This window comes from Littorina saxatilis, linkage group LG8 (assembly GCF_037325665.1).
Source record: "Littorina saxatilis isolate snail1 linkage group LG8, US_GU_Lsax_2.0, whole genome shotgun sequence".
Taxonomy (NCBI): Eukaryota; Metazoa; Mollusca; class Gastropoda; order Littorinimorpha; family Littorinidae; genus Littorina; species Littorina saxatilis.
The window spans coordinates 59,444,255-59,454,750 of record NC_090252.1 but is presented as its reverse complement, the minus strand read 5'-3'; the positions used below and the strand labels follow the sequence as shown (position 1 = coordinate 59,454,750).

The 10,496-nt window shown below is 41.8% G+C and overlaps 1 long non-coding RNA gene across 4 annotated transcripts; it reads left to right on the top strand.

The window, feature by feature from the left end:
- The first annotated feature begins 253 nt into the window (after window positions 1-253).
- On the top strand, window positions 254-5,378 carry LOC138973968 (uncharacterized). Of its 4 annotated transcripts, none has more exons than XR_011458251.1 (3): window positions 254-494; window positions 1,410-2,021; window positions 2,764-5,378. It is a non-coding gene; the product is annotated as an uncharacterized lncRNA (long non-coding RNA). The 4 variants fall into 4 exon arrangements; XR_011458250.1 differs by having other exon boundaries at window positions 254-923; window positions 1,386-2,021; XR_011458249.1 differs by having other exon boundaries at window positions 254-2,021.
- Window positions 5,379-10,496: the final 5,118 nt, after the last annotated feature.

Below are 10,496 nucleotides of genomic sequence, written 5' to 3'. Positions count from 1 at the left end.
CCAATGACACAACTTGCGATATATACCCATTATTAAATGCCATATCTTCGTAATACCTTCTGAAATGCTTTTTTTTAATGACATTTCCTCATAATATCTCTTTATCTTTCGCGAGTTTACAACATTTTGTTTTATATTTTACACACAGAAAGGACCTTTCAACTTCAAAAAACAACAACAAGGAAAGCAACCCCGACCCCACAAAGCCAGCCAGCCAGATCGTCTCAAATTTTTAACAAAAAAAGGTAAATGTGTGTGGTTGACCCCTCCTTTATTTTGTATGTGTGTGTAAGAGAGAGAGAGAGAGAGAGAGAGAGAGAGAGAGAGAGAGAGAGAGAGAGAGAGAGAGAGAGAGAGAGAGAGAGAGAGAGAGAGAGAAAGAAACAATTTGTCTTTCACTAGTTAGGGGGAAAACAACACCATTGCATTCGCATTAAACTTATATTTATTTTCTTAATAGGAAAAGATTTGTGAGATATGACATAAGTCATCAGGTCTAGGGTTTTAAAAAGGCGCGGTCCACGAAACTGAAGGCTCGTTTCGGTTTCGTGTGGGACGGAAAAAACCAAGGCCACAACAGGAGCTGAACGGAAAAGGCCACTGTAGAATTTAAAATAAGTAGTTTAATTAAGTTTAATCAGGTCTAGGGTTTTAAAAAGGCGGAGTCCACGAAACTGAAGGCTCGTTTCGGTTTCGTGTGGGACGAAAAAACCAAGGCCAAACCAGGAGCTGAACCAGGAGCTGAACGGAAAAGGCCACTGTAGAATTTAAAATAAGTAGTTTAATTAAGTTTAATCAGGTCTAGGGTTTTAAAAAGGCGGAGTCCACGAAACTGAAGGCTCGTTTCGGTTTCGTGTGGGACGGAAAAAACCAAGGCCACAACAGGAGCTGAACGGAAAAGGCCACTGTAGAATTTAAAATAGGTAGTTTAATTAAGTTTAATCAGGTCTAGGGTTTTAAAAAGGCGGAGTCCACGAAACTGAAGGCTCGTTTCGGTTTCGTGTGGGACGGAAAAAACCAAGGCCAAACCAGGAGCTGAACCAGGAGCTGAACAAAAAGGCCACTGTAGAATTTAAAATAAGTAGTTTAATTAAGTTTAATCAGGTCTAGGGTTTTAAAAAGGCGCGGTCCACGAAACTGAAGGCTCGTTTCGGTTTCGTGTGGGACGAAAAAACCAAGGCCGCAACAGGAGCTGAACGGAAAAGGCCACTGTAGAATTTAAAATAAGTAGTTTAATTAAGTGTAATCAGGTCTAGGGTTTTAAAAAGGCGGAGTCCACAAAACTGAAGGCTCGTTTCGGTTTCGTGTGGGACGAAAAAACCAAGGCCAAACCAGGAGCTGAACCAGGAGCTGAACGGAAAAGGCCACTGTAGAATTTAAAATAGGTAGTTTAATAATTAAGTCATCAGGTCTAGGGTTTTAAAAAGGCGCGGTCCACAAAACGAAGGCTCTGTTTGTTCTGTGTGGGACCAAAAACCAAGGCCACAACAGGAGCTGAGAACGGAAAAGGCCACTTCAGAATTTAAAATAAGTAGTTTAATAATTAAGTCATCAGGTCTAGGGTTTTAAAGAAGGCGCGGTCCACAAAACGAAGGCTCTGTTTGTTCTGTGTGGGACCAAAAACCAAGGCCACAACAGGAGCTGAGAACGGAAAAGGCCACTTCAGAATTTAAAATAGGTAGTTTAATTAAGTCATCAGGTCTAGGGTTTTAAAACGTTAGAAGGTGGACGCGGCCAACACCAGGAGGCCATTTTTCCCGCCCCAAAAGGCCAACGGAGCTGATTATGTTCTGAGAAAGAACGGGTAAAAAGGCCATTTAGGTTTAGACTGTAAATTAGGTAAGTTTAATTAAGTCATCAGGTCTAGGGTTTTAAAACGTTAGAAGGTGGACGCGGCCAACACCAGGAGGCCATTTTTCCCGCCCCAAGGCCAACGGAGCTGATTATGTTCTGAGAAAGAACGGGTAAAAAGGCCATTTAGGTTTAGACTGTAAATTAGGTAAGTTTAATTAAGTCATCAGGTCTAGGGTTTTAAAGAAGGCGCGGTCCACAAAACGAAGGCTCTGTTTGTTCTGTGTGGGACCAAAAACCAAGGCCACAACAGGAGCTGAGAACGGAAAAGGCCACTTCAGAATTTAAAATAAGTAGTTTAATAATTAAGTCATCAGGTCTAGGGTTTTAAAGAAGGCGCGGTCCACAAAACGAAGGCTCTGTTTGTTCTGTGTGGGACCAAAAACCAAGGCCACAACAGGAGCTGAGAACGGAAAAGGCCACTTCAGAATTTAAAATAAGTAGTTTAATAATTAAGTCATCAGGTCTAGGGTTTTAAAGAAGGCGCGGTCCACAAAACGAAGGCTCTGTTTGTTCTGTGTGGGACCAAAAACCAAGGCCACAACAGGAGCTGAGAACGGAAAAGGCCACTTCAGAATTTAAAATAAGTAGTTTAATAATTAAGTCATCAGGTCTAGGGTTTTAAAGAAGGCGCGGTCCACAAAACGAAGGCTCTGTTTGTTCTGTGTGGGACCAAAAACCAAGGCCACAACAGGAGCTGAGAACGGAAAAGGCCACTTCAGAATTTAAAATAGGTAGTTTAATTAAGTCATCAGGTCTAGGGTTTTAAAACGTTAGAAGGTGGACGCGGCCCACTAAGGCCATTTTTCCCGCCTCCAAAGGCCAACGGAGCTGATTATGTTCTGAGAAAGAACGGGTAAAAAGGCCAGTTAGGTTTAGAATTTAAAATAGGTAGTTTAATTAAGTCATCAGGTCTAGGTTTTAAAACGTTAGAAGGTGGACGCGGCCAACACCAGGAGGCCATTTTTCCCGCCCCAAGGCCAACGGAGCTGATTATGTTCTGAGAAAGAACGGGTAAAAAGGCCATTTAGGTTTAGACTGTAAATTAGGTAAGTTTAATTAAGTCATCAGGTCTAGGTTTTAAAACGTTAGAAGGTGGACGCGGCCCACTAAGGCCATTTTTCCCGCCCCAAAGGCCAACGGAGCTGATTATGATCTGAGAAAGAACAAGTAAAAGGCCAGTTAGGTTTAGAATTTAAAATAGGTAAGAGTTTAATTATTAGTTAATCATCAGGTCTAGGTTTTAAAACGTTAGAAGGTGGACGCGGCCCATGAGGCCATTTCCCGCCCCCAAAGGCCAACGGAGCTGATTATGATCTGAGAAAGAACAAGTAAAAGGCCATTTAGGTTTAGAATTTAAAATAGGTAAGAGTTTAATTATTAGTTAATCATCAGGTCTAGGGTTTTAAAACGTTAGAAGGTGGACGCGGCCCACTAAGGCCATTTTTCCCGCCCCAAAGGCCAACGGAGCTGATTATGTTCTGAGAAAGAACGGGTAAAAAGGCCAGTTAGGTTTAGAATTTAAAATAGGTAGTTTAATTAAGTCATCAGGTCTAGGGTTTTAAAACGTTAGAAGGTGGACGCGGCCAACACCAGGAGGCCATTTTTCCCGCCCCAAAGGCCAACGGAGCTGATTATGTTCTGAGAAAGAACGGGTAAAAAGGCCATTTAGGTTTAGACTGTAAATTAGGTAAGTTTAATTAAGTCATCAGGTCTAGGGTTTTAAAACGTTAGAAGGTGGACGCGGCCCACTAAGGCCATTTTTCCCGCCCCAAAGGCCAACGGAGCTGATTATGTTCTGAGAAAGAACGGGTAAAAAGGCCAGTTAGGTTTAGAATTTAAAATAGGTAGTTTAATTAAGTCATCAGGTCTAGGGTTTTAAAGAAGGCGCGGTCCACAAAACGAAGGCTCTGTTTGTTCTGTGTGGGACCAAAAACCAAGGCCACAACAGGAGCTGAGAACGGAAAAGGCCACTTCAGAATTTAAAATAAGTAGTTTAATAATTAAGTCATCAGGTCTAGGGTTTTAAAGAAGGCGCGGTCCACAAAACGAAGGCTCTGTTTGTTCTGTGTGGGACCAAAAACCAAGGCCACAACAGGAGCTGAGAACGGAAAAGGCCACTTCAGAATTTAAAATAGGTAGTTTAATTAAGTCATCAGGTCTAGGGTTTTAAAACGTTAGAAGGTGGACGCGGCCAACACCAGGAGGCCATTTTTCCCGCCCCAAAGGCCAACGGAGCTGATTATGTTCTGAGAAAGAACGGGTAAAAAGGCCATTTAGGTTTAGACTGTAAATTAGGTAAGTTTAATTAAGTCATCAGGTCTAGGGTTTTAAAACGTTAGAAGGTGGACGCGGCCCACTAAGGCCATTTTTCCCGCCCCAAGGCCAACGGAGCTGATTATGTTCTGAGAAAGAACGGGTAAAAAGGCCATTTAGGTTTAGACTGTAAATTAGGTAAGTTTAATTAAGTCATCAGGTCTAGGTTTTAAAACGTTAGAAGGTGGACGCGGCCCACTAAGGCCATTTTTCCCGCCCCAAAGGCCAACGGAGCTGATTATGATCTGAGAAAGAACAAGTAAAAGGCCATTTAGGTTTAGAATTTAAAATAGGTAAGAGTTTAATTATTAGTTAATCATCAGGTCTAGGTTTTAAAACGTTAGAAGGTGGACGCGGCCCATGAGGCCATTTCCCGCCTCCAAAGGCCAACGGAGCTGATTATGATCTGAGAAAGAACAAGTAAAAGGCCATTTAGGTTTAGAATTTAAAATAGGTAGTTTAATTAAGTCATCAGGTCTAGGTTTTAAAACGTTAGAAGGTGGACGCGGTCCATGAGGCCATTTCTCCCGCCCCCAATGACCTAAACTTAGCATGCTACCTTTAGATGAATTTACCGAATACTACTTTTTTCTTTAAATATTTGATAAAGTTATTCTTTGAATTAACCTTTTTAATATTTTGCCTATTTTACACCCCCATTATAACAAATTTTGGACAAGATTGGTAGTATGCAGATTGTTATTGAAGTTGCTAAACGTAGGAGCTTCCTTTATAAATACACCACTTGTTTTTTATTCAAGTAATTTGACTACAACATTCGTGAAACAAAACTGTTTGTGTTCGGTGTGCTTTCGTTTTGGGATGTATGAAGAGTAATATGATTTTTTTTAAAGGGGGCGATTAACTTTGTAACAATTATTCCATGAAAAATAAGCAAAGTGATTACAACAAACATCAATTCCTGTGTCATGTTTTTTTTATTAAAATGTATACATCGGCCGTTTATTTACCTATTGTAGAATGACATGCCAGTTAAGGTCGTTTCATTGACTATTTCAAGATAGCTCTTTCATATTTCTTTCCATTCTTTGCATATGCCTTGCTGTTCGTCTGTCCATGGTCATGCCGCGGCCGATCGTCCGTTGTTGACATTTTGATCGCCTTGCCACGTCATCACTGAGGGGGAATAGAACGTAACGGGATATATAATAGTAGCTACATTTCGTTTTAATAAAAACTGAAGCATGTGAGTTATATAGTTGATATCGTTGTACGGACGTGATGTGTGGTCGATGCTATACGCAAGGAGGTGGTGGCGTATAGTGTCGATTGGCAAGAGTGTGAGAGTTTATGTTGTGTAGTCTTGTAAGTCTTGTATGTGTTGTCGTGAACTTTATTAATTCAAGCAACAACAAAAAACTACGTACAATAATATGCCTATACACCACATTAAAAAACAACAACAAACAAACATACATTCAATTCGAACACACAGACACGCAACTTCGGCGGCGACGCACATTGTGTTTATTTGATTGAATAAAACCTCGTTATAATATTACCTATTTGTGTTATATAGTTGACATCTACTGGCCTTATATAAAATTCCATCTCACACGGCATCATTCCAGAGCGCCTAGAACTGTACCCACGGAATATGCGCGATATAAGCCTCAGATTGATTGATTGTACGGGTGTGGTGTGTGGCCGATACGCGAGGGTGTGTCGCTTGGCAAGAGTGTGAGAGTTTATGTTGTGTAGTCTTGTGTTGCTGTGAACTCTATCGAATCCAAGCAATTCCCCACATAACACCTACAATAATATGCCTTGTATAATACACCACATAAAAAAAAAGAAAAACAAACATACATTCAATTCGAACACACAGACTACACACTCGTCCGCAGCTTCGGCGGCGACGCACAGACAGGTATACTCTGGACATACAATATAAGATCTTTTATTGCCCACAAAATTAATTACAATAATATATGAAAAAGCGTGGTACAACAACAACAAAAAAGTAAGAACACCCTAAGTACTCCAGACAGGCACGTCCACCACAGTCCATCAGTTACACACGCACACACACACACACACACACGCATATATATAGATAGACGGACACACATACACACCTTTACAAAAAACACAATTACATACACGCACACATCATATGTACACACACACACACGGTTTGGAGAATTACTCATGCACGCCGCGTGCACACATACACACACACGCACACACACACACTAACAGATGTGTACAAAATGAACCCAACAAAAAAGCAGGCACCAGTTAAGGGGAGAGAATGCGTAAAAAAAAAAAAGAGCTCTTCTGACGCGGAGAAACTAGTCTCTCCCGCGGTGGCGGTTTGTGATGATTTGATCGTTGGGGTGAATTGAAGCGATTTTCTTCTGGTTTAAAACCTTGTTCTACATTCATATGATGAAGGAAGGATGTATAATATAGCGAGGCCGGTGAGCAGTGTCTCTCTCTTTCCCCAGGCCAAATCAATATACGGTACAGTTTGAGAAGTGTGACCCGTTGTGACCGCCGCCGCGGTGTGTGTGTGTGTGTGTTGTTCATCTGGATACTTTACCTGGGATTTGTTACCGGTGAAATTTACTTCCAAGGTTGGTTTATTTTTTTAATAACCCTCCAGTGGTAATAACAACATAACACACACACAGCTTCTTTTTTTATTTTTTATTTTAGGATTATCATGATTACAATTCTAAACCAACAACGTCTCTTTTCGTTCTTCTCTCTGGTCACTATGGGAGAGTAGTAGCACTCGACCGCCCGCCCGGCGGCGGCAGTGGCCTACTTTCGGTTTTGTCGTCCCATTTTCTTAGAAACTGAGAATAACAACAAACTTTCCGCATGAGAAAAAAACAAAACACCCTCACATCCATGAGATAATAATATAGCGGGAGGAGTCACTTTGTGGTGACCGAGGGTTGTCCGAGACGACTATGATAAACCTCGCTAAAAAAAAAAGGAGACTGGTTTTTCTATGCCATTCTTACAACAACAACAACAATATTATAGGTCGGCAAGAGTCCTTTTTTTGAAGAAGAAGAAGAGGCGGCCCCCAAGGGGTCGGTGAAACTGTGTGTGTGGGTACACTGGCATTCGTTCTTCGAAGTCATCATTAATCTTCTTTTGTTGTGGAAGCTTGTCTGTCTATACCGTGTGTGTGTGTTTTACCGTGCAATAACTTGTTTTTTGGGGCTTCTTTTCCCTCTCTCTCTCTCCCTCTTGATTGTTTTTTTTTTTTACAGTCAGATTTGTTTGTATTAACCGGATAATGTCCTTCGCTTTGTTGTTTGTTTGTTTTCTTTGAAATTGTTTTGTGTTGTCGTGGTGTCCTTCGCTTTGTTGTTTGTTTGTTTTCTTTGAAATTTTTTAAGTCAGATTGGGGACGGTAATACTCCGATTCGGACCCAAATTTTGAAAAACTTTGTTTTGATACAAGATTTTCTTCTCGACATAAAAAGTCACGCTGAAACCCCGTAATGTCTTAGTTAGAAAATGTGTCTTCATCGGCTCAAAATTTCATTGTAATCTATAGCGAGGGTTCTTCTGGGGTTTTCAACATGGCCAAATGTGATCTCAGGCAGTGTGGGGATAGTGAAAATATAAGAGGACCATAGAACAAAGAATTTCCCACTTGGGCTATAACATAGTCTAAAAAAACGGTAATGTCTCGTCTTTGTGTGTGTGTGTATGTAAAAAAGAGAGATTCGTTGGAAACCAAACAGATTTAGACAACTATCTATACCCCGCGTAATTCAATGGAAGTAACCCCTCTCTCTCTCTCTCGGGCTGTACATTTGGTCAAAGGGAGGCAACCACAGTTCTCATATCGGTGATGTCAACAGGCCTCTCTCTGCGTGTGTGTGTGTGTAAAGAATAGATATTCGTTGGACACCAAACAGATTTAAAAAAAAAAGAGTAGCTAAAAAAAAACCACACACAATTTTTCATATTATGTGTATAAGCAGCAATTCTCCGCTAATTCTCTGCCCCGCGTGATCCAATGAAAGTAACCTCTCTCTCTCAGGCTGTACATGTGGTCAAAGGGAGGCAACCACAGTTCTCATAACGGTGATATCAACAGTTCTCTCTCTCTCTGCGCGCGCGTGTGTGTGTTTATACGAGAAAGGTTTTTACATCCGCCAAAATGGTTTTCTTACACAAAGGACAACACGAAAAGTTATTGCCGCACTCCATACAGTAATGAAAATGTCCACAGGGAAGAAAAGTTAAAGATCGGGGGGTTCTAAAACAACACTGACAAAGTTCTCCTCGCTTCAAACGTTTGTTTTCTGACAAGACCATTAAATACTTTGTAGCGGCGGCATCGGAAGAAATTAGTGGCTCGTTTGTCGTAGAGCTGACTTTATTTTCTGCAGTAGAAACATCATTATTTACAGAAATTTGCTGCGATGACGGCAGAGTCTCGCTGGCGCTGGTATTAGTGTCTTCTTGGTTTGTTACTTCGACGGCTAACATCAACTTTTGTATGTCAATGGTTTCGTTGTTTTGGAGGAAGTGTTTAGCTGCAGCGAGCACGTGTTCCCGAGAATAACCGAATTGTGAATGTAAAACTTCAAAATAGGGTTGTTGGGTTATGTGCAGGTCTAACTGCTCATCCCGCGATGATGAGAGCGGCAAGACACCAGCATTCCCTTCCATTTTTCAAAAAACCTCAAAGGAGGGTAGAAAATAAAGTGTGGGTTCGCCACCACGTGATGATCAGTAGTATTATAAGAGACCCACTGCAGCAGAACTGAACAACAAAGTCCTCCTACCATATACAAGCTATTTATGACACTTTCCGGATAGGGAGAGAAAATGAAGCGCGCTGGTAATTATTGGCAGCAGCAACGACTAAACAGAAATAACCTACGGCGGGTTGTTCAGTTTTTACAAAAGTGGTCTCCAGCAAAGTTCTTATCCCTCCAACAGCTTACTCTAAAACTGACAACATTAATCCATCTTTTTTACTACGACGAGCTTGTAGTATTGCAACCTCACTATGATCGAAGACTATGCGTTGTGACCTACACAAAGGCGTACTTGAAACGAACAAAGTCTATTCGTCAGAAAGGAGAAACTCATCTACTAATAAGTTACAAAAAACCTCACCAAAGTGTTTCGCGAAATACTCTCAAACGTTGGACAAAACAAACTGTAACACTCGCAACAACGCAGCGTCGACCATCTCCAAAACTCAAGCGATGATTGTAAGAGGAGCGGCCCCTCCAGTTTTTTGTTGTATTGTTTGTTGTCTGTACTCTTTTGGTTTGTTCCGAGTGAGTCTGCCCTAGTCTATGTGCCGGTTGAGTCTGCTCTGCCGTTCATATAAAGGCTACAGTCAATGGTCATTCATCACCACACACACACCATCGTCGACTGAGTAGGAAGGTTTAAAACTAAATCGTACTGACATAATGAATTTACACGCTAGCCTGCAAGCGACGCTACACTGGCCTTTACCGCTCAGGTTGAATCCACCAACGACGTATCACGCGGCAGTTTGTCCTTCGAGCTTTGATCCAATCATGGAATGTCCGATTGTAGTGCGCGTGTTAAAAAATAAAAGCGCCGACATACAGAAATGTATAATTTGCGTAAAAGAATGGATGGTCCCTTCACGCCAAACGCTCGTTCTTTCGAGGGAGGGAGTTTCTTTCGATACAGTGTCCTCATACAGGCCACTATGCTTGTTAACGAACGAATGTACGAACACTGCTTCAGAGGTGATCCTCCCTCTGTTACGAACTCAAATTTTGAAAAATAGCCCGACATCCAACCACGTCATGGCAGCGGCGTCGGATGCCGGTGTGCATTTTAACGTGTTCTTCTTCGGCCTGGGAACGAACGAAAGTTTACTGGTGCGATGGAAAGAAATTTTGTCTGCTGCCTTGGACAGCAGTAATAATAATAGCAACAAAACCACCGTAAGTATTCGATTGTACAACTTTGTGGACGCGGCGGCCGGCGGCGGCGGTCAGGAGCTGCATCGAGAGGCCCATCCTGGACTGTTCGTATCAGAACTACCATTCGGGGCGTTAGTCGAAAACTGTTCTTGCTCCACCGAGCGAAAAAAAATGAAAAATATGATGATACGATATCATGACGTTCTCTGCGAAGACAAGAGGATGAACCCCGAAGAAGAGCAGCATTCGCCTTACGATTGTGCGGTGACAAAGATCAAAGGGAAGGTCGTTCCATTCAAGGACTCTGAGTGGACGAATAACGAAAACTATTATCTTACTTTCAAAGGAGTATCCGACAGAGATGTTTTGAGGACTTTACGGGGATCGTCGACATTGCCCTACACTCTAAAACCG